Genomic DNA, 11,052 nt, shown 5'->3' with positions numbered 1-11,052 from the left:
TTAAGCTAAGAGAAAAAGAAAAGATTGATAGGATACAATGTCATGCTTGCACCATCACACAATTATGTCCAATTAATATATTTCCACTAGGCATGTTGACATTGCCAACCGGTTCAGAATCTTAGTGTGGTAAACTCAGAGGACTCTGGCTCCTTTTACTGCATGATCATCAACATGAGTCTCTAAAGAGACTTGGAGCCTCCATCAGCATCTCTCAGGCTACCATAAGATTATCATATTATGTGATCTTAACAATTTTCCTCCCACAGGATGTTGTGGACAGAGAAAAAAAATCCTAGTCTAGACCACTTGTCTGTGGTGATCATGGACTTGATATGTCTTCAATATTTCTGCAGTCTGTCATCTAAACCAATACCCTCTGCTATTTGGGAAAGCTTTACTAACCAGCAGGAAATCTTGATTTCAGTAGGAAAGAAACATAGAGGCAGAAAGAGAGGCAAGTGAGAAAGACTGAAACAGAGGAAAAAGTAGAAAGGAGGAAGGAATGGAAAAAAAACGAATAAAATAAATAAATTCCTGACCTTCAAACTGTCTTATATTCAATTGGCTAACAACTACACTAAATCAGGAACACTAGTTCCTGAAATCAGAAATCCTGTTCTCAGAAGTTAAAACAGAATATATTCAATGTCTGGAGAGCAGCAGTAAATATCATTTTCCAGTGACATTATTTCCTTTCATAAAATAAATTAGCACCTTAGCAAAATAAAATATCTAAGGAAGAAACACATCATTGTGTCATTAAATGATTTTCCAAAATTATTTTCTCTTTTTTTACTTTTATAAATTACGAAAATTTCACCGTTTGTCATTTCCATTACCCTTGAACAACACAGGTTTGAAATGCATGGGTCAATTATATGCTGATTTTCTTCCATCTCTGCCACAACAAGACCAACCCCTCCTCTTTCTCCTCCTCCTCGGCCTACTCAATATGAAGATGGTGAGAATGAAGACCATATCATGATTCACTTCCACTTAACAAATAGCAAATATATTTTCCTTACAATTTTCTTAATAACATTTTCTTTTCTCTAGCTTACTTTGTTGTAAGAATACAGTATATAATACATATAACATACAAAATATGTATTAACAGACTGTATGTTCTCAGTCAGGGTTCTGGCCAGCAGTAGGTTATTGCAGTTAAGTTTGTAGTGAGTCAAAAGCTACACTCAGATTGTCGACTGCATGGGAGTTGGTGCCCCAAAATCCCATGTTGTTCAAGGGTCTTCATCTTTCTGTTTCCTATTTTCTGACTTCTTTCTGGGAATAGGCGTTATGGTTTAAGATGGTTGTTAGCTACTTAACATAAAACAGGCTAGGCACGGTGGCTTACGCCTGTAATCCCAGCATTTTGGAAGGCCGAGGCGGGTGGATCACCTGAGGTCAAAAGTTCAAGACCAGCCTGGTCAGCATGGTGAAACCCCTTCTCTACTAAATACAAAAATTATCTGGGTGTGGTGGCAGGCACTTGTAATCTCAGCTACTCAGGAGGCTGAGGCAGAAGAGTCGCTTGAACCCGGGAGGGAGAAGTTGCAGTGAGCCAAGATTGCGCCTCTGCACTCCAGCCTAGGTGAGGAGAATGAAACTCCATCTCAAAAAAAATAAAAATATAAAAACATAAAACAACTGGAGACTCAGCATTAACATAAAACTATGGTATTTATTCCAAAATAACTTTTTCTCTAGATTCTTTTAAGTGACAATATGCCTCAGACTTTATCACATCCACCAACTGGCAAACATTCTGGAGTTCACAGATTTTATCATAAAATAACATGCCCTTTGTACCTATGTAGATCTCAGACAATGGTGTTGTCTATGGGAAGCTCAAGGCCTCTTCCAGTCCCTTCTTCTCCCCTTTCAGCAAGAATGGGGCAAGCTCATGACCTCAGCAGTCTTAGGTCATCTTCCACCTCTTCTCACAATTGACTAAACAGCCCCAAGGAATCAAACAAATGAGTTTCTGCCTCTCTCACTCCTTTCCCTCTGCATCTCTCATTTCGCTACCAATGTTAAGATCCAAGATCTGCACAAGGTAGGAGGAAATAGATTATTTGGTTTAGATTCTTATCTCTGGAAAACAAAGCAAAAAGTCTTTCTTGGAACCAGCCTAAATGATGGTCTTCTACGTTGAGGTTTAAAATTCTAATGCTTTCCTTTGCCTCTTCCACGTATGAATCTTTCAAGGACCTTGTGCAGAACCACAGATTGGGGGAAGCAAAATTCAGCTGAGAGGCAGCAAAGCATGGTGGCTGGGAGGGGTCTCCTGGCATCAGAGGCTTTGCTGCTTACTAGCTCTGTGTCTTTGGGCAAACAGCTTATTTTCTCAAATCCTACATTTCATTTGGTGGTATATGATGAGTTGTTGACAAATATCAGCTAATTTTACAATTATTTTTGAGGTACTGCTGGTCTAATATCATCTACTAGTTTCTATTCCAATCAGAAGTTATACGTCTGCCTAATGTTTAATTTGTGACAACTACAAGAAGTGGATTTATAAAAACAGAGAAGATAAATAATGAAAAATCATAGGAAACTATCATGCTTTTATCATCGTATATCAGAGAAAAGCATGCAATGGTTCCATTTCCACTATATGTCTAGACTTGTGCTACTTATTGTAGAAATATAAAAGAAATGTGAGACATTGTTCTTTGGGTCAAAGAACTGCCAATCTAACTGAGGAAATGAGACAGACAGAATAATGAGAGTGTAATCCCAGGCGGAATTGCATAGACCTGTTACTGATTGAGGCAGATGCGAAATTAGGGATAGACCAGTTTGAGTACAGTGGTTAGGAAAAAGATAGGAAGGAAGAGCTGCACCAAACCTGAATACAAAGGTCAGCTGGAGACAGGCAGAAGGAAAAACTGTGGGCACTCTGGGAGGAAGGCTCAATATGAACAGAAGGACAGAGACAGAAATGGACATGGTGTAGGTTGTAAGACTCAATAACGGGTTGGCAAACTATGGCTTGCAGTCCAAATTTGACCCAGGCCTATTTTTGTAAATAAAGTTTTATTGGAATACATACACGTGACAAAAGAAATGGACATGGCAAGAGCTGGAAATAGAGATGATACCTTGCTTCAAACAACAAGCAGATGCAGCTAAATTTCTGATAGTGGACAAATGAGAGCCACCAATAGTTAACTGAGTCAAGGAGAAGTATGAGGAGAAGTTACAGCAGAGTTAGGATTCACATTTTTACTTACTATGAACACTGCCTCCCAGATGTTAATTTTGAACAGTGGCATGGGTAATAGCTACACACTAAGAAATTCATGACTACAAGAAATAAAGGAAACATATTTTAAATAAAAGAAAGAATATAAAGAAATAAAGAAACATAAGATTCCTAGTCTTAGAGACTGGAAATTATTTGTACTTTTCACTAAAATGAATTTTAAGAAGCCAACTTCAAAGCAGAGATTATGAGATGAGTTGAGATTTTGCAGTTCTAGTCATAGCGATGTTTTAGTGTCTAGTGGAATGCTGTATTAACAGGAAATTTGGACCCAATTCTTCTAACCATTATCTTAATTCAAGGCAATTACATGGAATTCCAACCCAACTTTTTCTTCACAAGAAATGTATCCATTCAATCTTTCCTTCATCCCCAGAATAAAATGATAACAAAAACAATTTTTACATGGCAGAGCTATTCCACTTGCAAATGGTGTCAGCTAATATTTTGTTTCAAAATGAGAAAATCAAACCACATGGAACTTGAATCTTTTAGAATGGCTTAGGCCCTTTAGCTGTGCACCAAACTTGGTCAGAATCAGTGAATTATTTAATGGTATTCTTGAGAAACAACCCAAAAAGACATGGTGAAATGATAAGATGCTAAGTCCAAAGGGACTTTATTTCATCTAGTCAATTAGAATTGCCTTTGGAATTTATGATACAAGTCAGAGTGCTACACAGATTTTGCAATACGAAATAAAATTAGTTCCATAAATGTTCCCAACTGAGAGAGCAAAAGAACCAAAAAACATGAGAGACGGTTGTCTCTCTTCTCTACTGGCAGTATCACAATACAATTTCTTGATGAAATCAAATTATGTACATTTTTGGGGCTTGTTGGGGGAATATCATATTGTCATTTGAATCCCCTGAATTACCGTGGAGAATCGGTTTGTAGAAATCCCCGTATATTCTAGCCCCAACTCAAGGACAACAGATTATTGGAGGAACAAAATCTTTAAATTGGTAAAAAAACAAAAGGCCCTTCTCGTTAAGATGTTGCCTTCCAGCAAGCACTACTAACACTCAGCAGGTGATGTAAAACTCTGTCACCTACCACCTCCGTTCTGGTGCCTAAGCAGGTTTAGATCTCAAAGTCTTTCTTCCCCTTGATAAGAACTACTTCTTAAAAATGTTGATGAAGATTTCATAGGTTTCTTTGAAAATAATTATTGAAAAAGAAATGGCCCCCAGGTTTTATCTATGCATAGCAATAAGTCTCAGCTGCAAGGAAGTTTTTTTAAGTCAAGATTTTTGCTTCCAAAAAAACAGATTTGTACAAATGCATTTAAAAACCTTATTAATTGAAACAGGCTACAGTCCAATTACTCTGGTGGCTTGAAAACAATCCCAAAATAATAAAATATATAATGATGATGGTTGTTTTTCCCTGTTAATATCACCACAATCTGAGAAATTCTTTGAGCCGTTGCACTGAAAATGATTTGGATCCTTAAAGACAATTAATTACAGAAGACCAAAGCGAGGTTTTGAAAAGTGAAAAAACTAAATATAATCAGGCCTAGTAGAAATACATTTGGCATTATTTAAACAAGCTATGTTTTTCTTGACTGCTCTTTTAGCATTTTGCCACTTCCTCATTTTGCCACAGATGTTTTATTTTATAAGTGGATGAACTTCATCATTTTCATTGACTAAAATGTCTAAAAATAGGTAAACAGTTATAAAAACAGCAAAAGGTTAACAAGGCTGAAACAGAGGCCATATGCTGGCTTCTTTCTTGAAAAGTAAACATATCAAACTGAAATAAAAGAAAATCTAATATGAAAAATATATTCTAACTGAAAATGAGAACTCATTACACTAATTATGACAGGAAATGTGTTTTGGTAGCCTCTTACTGAAAAAGGTTTTCTCACGTCTCACATCCTCCCTTCTCTTCCCACCTCCCCACCCTGAATGTACACACACAGAGGGAATGTTTTCCATGAACAGCCAATGTGGTGAAAAGAGGAAACGCTCTAAAGTCACTTTCCATGGAAAATAAAATTCCAACGTTTAACTCCCTTCTTGAAGCTATGGCATCATAATCTCCAGAGGGCCTCTGCTAGAATACAAATATTTCATTTCATTCACCATTATAAACACTTTCAGAACTTGGTTCTGCCATTTTCTCACTCTCTGGCACTAAGACACTTGCTTAAACATTCTAAATCTCATTCCTTCATTGGTAAATAACAAGGTATGTTTATATAAGGATGCACGTTTCCTATAGTTGTTGGGAAGATGACGTGGAATGATGTCCATAAAAGGCTTACTTTGCATCATGCCTGAATTTTAAAAGGCGCTCAATCAACAGTAGTTGCTACTGCTATTATCATTATTAATTATTTATTGTTACTATTCTCATTAGCTAATGGGAAAGGAATAAGATCCAAGTGGGCTCAATCAGATGATTAGAAGGCGAAGAGAAATGTGTGGATGACAGCCATGGAGGATGAGAAGTTTTCAGGCTCTGCCGTCCCACGCTGCACAGGGAGCGGAAGACTCTGTAATCAACACCACCACCTCTTTGACAAGTTTGCCTGCAGCCAGGCCTGGCTCTGTTGACTCATCTGCCACTACCACAGATGCCACAGTCTCCATATTGGTGGGCAGACTAATAGGAGAAAATCAGTGCAAATCCAGAGCATTTGGATAATTTCAGCTCCTTTGTCATTTCCTAGGAGAGGTCAAAAATTGTACTCTTTTGTCTAGGGTGGCTGAAGACCCATGTTCCTGTTGAATTTTTGCTTCCTGTTTTAATCTCTTAGCTCTTGATTGTGGAAAAATAATTGAGGAGATAGAGAGGGTTAAAGGAAAGAATAAAAGGGAAAAAACATGACTTTTAGATCCATATTTAGTATTCTTTTCTGCAAGATTCACCTGGGGATTTGGCTAATCACATATTTGCAATTGGTGCTCAGCCCAGTCCCTCATATGCTGCAGGAACACCATCATTTCTCTGGCTGTGATGCACAAGTGCATTTTTAACTCTACCTTTATGGCCTTTGGATCGTTTCTGCCTATGAAAATAGAGCCAAGCAAGAATTTCCTGAGCTTCTGGGTTCTGGACTTGAAGAAGCATTTCTTCACAGAGAGTACTCAGAGAACTCACATTACACCAAATTTTGACAGTTGTTATCCGAGCTGCCAATAAGTGTGAGAAAGGCTGTCAAACAAAGCCAAATGGAGTTCCTTACTGCAAGACTTCTCAGAGCCTTGAATGTGTTAATGTGGAATATTAATTCCTAAGAACAGCACTTCTGGCCATCCAGTACTTTTTTTTAAATCACAGAGCATTTCCCCAAAATGCTGAGGAAAGTGCCAAGATGTTTTTTTTTGTTTTTGTTTTTGTTTTTGTTTTTTGAGACGGAGTCTGGCTCTGTCACCCAGGCTGGAGTGCAGTGGCGCGATCTCGGCTCACTGCAAGCTCCGCCTCCCGGGTTCACGCCATTCTCCTGCCTCAGCCTTCCGAGTAGCTGGGACTACAAGCGCCCGCCACCTCGCCCGGCTAATTTTTCATATTTTTAGTAAAGATGGGCTTTCACCATGTTAGCCAGGATGGTCTCAATCTCCTGACCTCGTGATCTGCCCGCCTTGGGCCCCCAAAGTGCTGGGAGTACAGGCGTGAGCCACCGCGCCCGGCCCCAAGATGGTTTTACATCTAAATTTGCTCATTTTGTCTTAACTTATGTTGATTTGGTAACCTAAGTTCATAAAATCTATTTAAGGAAAGAATTTTAAAATCCCATAATCATCCTTAGTAATGCTGGTATGAAGCTTGTTCAGGACACAGAACTCTGAATCTTTAACTAACACCACAAGTCTTGAGATATATACAAAGATGGACAACTCATGCAGTATCATACACCTGAATTCTATGAAAAACATTTTTCTTAAACTCCAGTGTAGACACTTGAGGATTAAAGCCAGAAGTTACTTTGAGAGTTGGAGGAAAGACAGGGTGATTTGTTCTGTCCCTAAAGACATTCTCCATAAGTGGCCCCTTTTCAAACTCCATGAAGTGCACAGGCACAGGCAAGTGCCTCTTTTCTATGTTCATGCTCACCCATAACCTACAGAACAGATCCGATGCATATGGATTTGGTTGAAATGTGTGAACTTGGCTAACGGTAATGGTTTTGTTTTGCCTGTAGGCAAATATATTGAATAAAAGAATAAATGTATGTCTTCAGGAATCAGGGACTATGCTCTCCAGAAGCAGACAACTTCTCTGAAGTCTCCTCCTAGTAAACAGGGTTGATTTTGCCTGAAATCCCCTCTACCTCCTTCAGTCAGTCAGCAAGTTTTATTTATCTTTTAGATGCCTCCATGTCTTGGGGGTTGGTGAAGGAAAGAGTCCAGACATTCTTACACCAGTGGAAGGCAGATTATGTTAGCCAATTGAATTCCCTCTGTCCTCAGGATAAAATCCTGTGTCACAGGTCACTAGGTGTGGGAAGTTCTCTCTCTGCTTTGGAAATAGTAGATAGTAAGGGTCTTAAGCCTGGAGTAAAGACCAACATTGCCATAAGGGCAGAGATGGCCTTCTTGTAAATGAAACCAATGCTGAGGAGAACAGACTTGGAAGATGGCAAAGTAAAGAGTCCTGATGACAGTGTTCAAACTCTACCCTGTAGGTCTTTGACCCATCTCTGCCTCTAATAAGAGGAACCAAGCAAGAATTTCCTGAGCTTCTGGTTTCTGGACTTGAGGAAGCATTTTTTTTTTTTTTCCACAGAGGGTTTTCGAGAGAGCCCTCGGATCTAGCCACAACTCTGAAATATATCCCTCCAAAGTTTCAACTTACAGGCACAGTAGTGTCTTTTCTGTTTCAGCTAGTTTGAGCTGGGATTCTAAAGCTGCAGTAAGAAAGTGGCTGAATAATCCACTCCTATTCTTAAAAATTCATGCAAAATTTGCATTCTCCTTCATAATACATCCATGTGTGTTTTAAAAAGAAAAATATGTTAAATTATTTACCTTTGAGTAAAGTTGACTTTCCAGGAGGATGTGCCATGTTTATACAGTGTCTTCTCTCGCCCCTCGCTCACTGCTGAGGACCCCAGTTTTGAGTTGCATGGTTGTGGAATAAGAATGTAACAGTGCCTTTCTGAGACTTTCAGTCTTACTATCCTGAAGGAAAGAGAAGGAGAAGCTGAATGAAAGAAGACGAAGAATAATTACATCCCAGGGAGGCTCACGTACTGGCCTCCTTTGCCTGGAGCTCCACTGACTACAATTCATAAAGCAACATGACTGACTGTTACTGAGCACTTAGTATGTGCCAAATGCTTTATATGTATGATTTTACTCCTCATAACAACCTTTGAGGAGGCTACTATTATTGCTTCTAGTTTATAATTTTTTAAAAAAAGAAACTCATTCAGACTTTAAAAAATTATGCAAGACTACAAACCTAAAAATAACAAAGCCAGAGTCAAAACCTAGACAAATTAGGAACCTAAAATCATCATTATCATCAACATCATCATTATCATGATCACATTTATTATATGCCAGAAACTTCTCAAGTGTTTTACCTAAATAATGGAACAGGTAGTTAATTTTATCCTTTTCTCAAAAATGGGAAAACCAAAATTAACTTTGCTTAAAATGACACAGCAAGTATGTTTCAAAACTAGATGATCTTGCTCCAGAGTCTACAAACTTGATAGTAGATTATTGATCATAGTTTTCTTCTTTCCTTAGCCTTTTAGGGTAGATAAAAAGGAAGAACAGTGCTTCCTTGTAAGGTAGAAGAGGCCCCAAGACCCTTACACCAACCTATCTATGTACGAGAACTTCCCATTGACAACCAAAGGTAAGAAACAGAAAACTTTGCACAGCAAAGCCTCACCATTGTCTACATCACACTCAAAGTTGCACCTTCTACAGTCTGGCCCAATTCATGTCTTCTGATTTCACTGGGTCATGTCAAAGACCCTTCCTGGTAGTAGAATAAAAAGGGGCAAGTAGTTATATTAGTTTTCTATGGCCGATGTAACAAATTACCACAAATTTAGTGCCTTAGAAAAACAAAAATGTATTACCTTACACATCTAGAGGTCAGACATCACAGTGGGTCAGCAAGGCTGTGTTCCTTCTGGAAGCTTTAGGTGAAAATCTGTTTCCTTGCCTTCTCTAGCTTCTAGAGGCCTCTTGCATCCTTGGCTTTCGTCCCTTCCTTCATCTTTAAAGTCCACAGTGTAGTATCTTCAAGTCTTCCTTTGACTCTGACCCTTGTGGCTTCCTCTTTCCCTCATAAGGACCCTTGTAATGACATTGAGCCCACCTGGATAATCCAAAAAACAAAAAACAAAAAAAACAAAAAAACTACTTCCCATCTCAAGATTCTTAATCTCATCTACAAAGTCCCCCTTCCCTTGTAAAGGTAATATACTCAGAGGTTCCAAGGATTAAGATGCGGACATCTTTGAGGAGCCATTATTTTGATTCCCATATACTTTCCCCAGGGGCCAACAGACACTGCTGCTTGAAAATAACTTCAAGCTTCATGATTTCAGTTTTGAGTCACATCTCTCTGCTCCAGCTCCGGATCATGGATTGGAACCAGAAGGCACTCCTGCTGAGTCCAGGAGGGAGCTAGAGAAAGGGGTTGAGACTATTCACACCATTATCCCTTTTTCTTCTGGCCTAAAGGTCATTATCACCTTTAACTCACAGCATTGCCATTTCTGGTTGTCAGATGCATTCATCTCTGGGTATTTACTGCATCTGAAACTTCCAGAGTAAATTTACACAGTTCTCTCTTTAATACTTGTGTTTTCAAACACAGTATGAGCAGTGATTATTTCCTTCTTTAGGTCTGAGATCACTGTGCTTTCCATACTTCATAATAGCAAGTGATTTATTTGTTTTAGAGCCTGTGTTCTTGGATTCCCTCCCAGGCTATGTTTGAATGGCATTATAGAATTTTGCCAATCTTTGTTTTCTTTGCTACAATATCAGAGAAATGGAACTGAAATACCCACAGTTTTCAGACACTTCTTAACCAATTGACTTCACTTCCATAGTAAAAAAAAAAAAAAAAAAAAAAAAAAAAGTTAACTCTTCATTTCAGTCTCACATACAATTATGGAGTCTCTTCACTCTCTTAAATCTTGGACTAAATGAAAGCAGTCATGGTTCAAAGTTGGCTTTAAATTATACATTCTGAAAGACGAATTAAAAAAACAAACTCTCCTTACCCACATATTAGGGCTGAGAAGAAGGGCCCTACATTTAAGAACATCATTTGTCCTAACAATAGGTATTTTCAAAGCTTTGACCAAATCTTTGGAATTCAAAGGAGACCTGGAATGGAGTTTTAAGGGAGAGCTAAGGAAAATTGCATTACTCTGCATAAGAAAGTGGAAGACTTTTTGTTTTTGCTTTTTTTATTTCCTTAGAGGCAGCCATAGACAATATATAAATAAATGAAAGTCATGGTGTCCCAATAAACTTTACAAAAAAAAATAGATGATAGCATGTACCTCAGAAATATGTAGAACTATCATGTGTCTATAGTAATTAAAAATAAAAGGGTATAAAAAGGTGAAGAACCCTTGAGTAATACCCCAAAGTATAAAAACCGGGGCAGTATATGGCTGATGTGGTTTGGCTGTCACCTTGAATTGTAATCCCTATAATCCCCAGGAGTCAAGGTTGGAACCAGGTGAAGGTAACTGAATCATGGGGGCAGTTTCCCCCATGCTGTTCTCATGATAGTGAGTGAGTCTCCCGATATCTGATGGTTTTATAAGCGAC

At 38.4% G+C, this 11,052-nt stretch overlaps 1 long non-coding RNA gene across 1 annotated transcript; it reads right to left on the bottom strand.

Annotated features, from left to right (window-relative positions):
* Nucleotides 1-8,265: 8,265 nt before the first annotated feature.
* On the bottom strand, nt 8,266-10,022 carry LOC107128864 (uncharacterized). Its single transcript, XR_006696046.3, has 3 exons — nt 9,336-10,022; nt 9,143-9,232; nt 8,266-8,418 (listed from the first exon to the last, which is right to left on the bottom strand). It is a non-coding gene; the product is annotated as an uncharacterized lncRNA (long non-coding RNA).
* Between the last annotated feature and the right edge of the window lie 1,030 nt (nt 10,023-11,052).

Source organism: Macaca fascicularis, chromosome 2 (genome assembly GCF_037993035.2).
Source record: "Macaca fascicularis isolate 582-1 chromosome 2, T2T-MFA8v1.1".
NCBI classification, from domain to species: Eukaryota; Metazoa; Chordata; class Mammalia; order Primates; family Cercopithecidae; genus Macaca; species Macaca fascicularis.
Note: the sequence above shows the minus strand (reverse complement) of the source record. Positions and strands in the feature narration are given on the sequence as shown.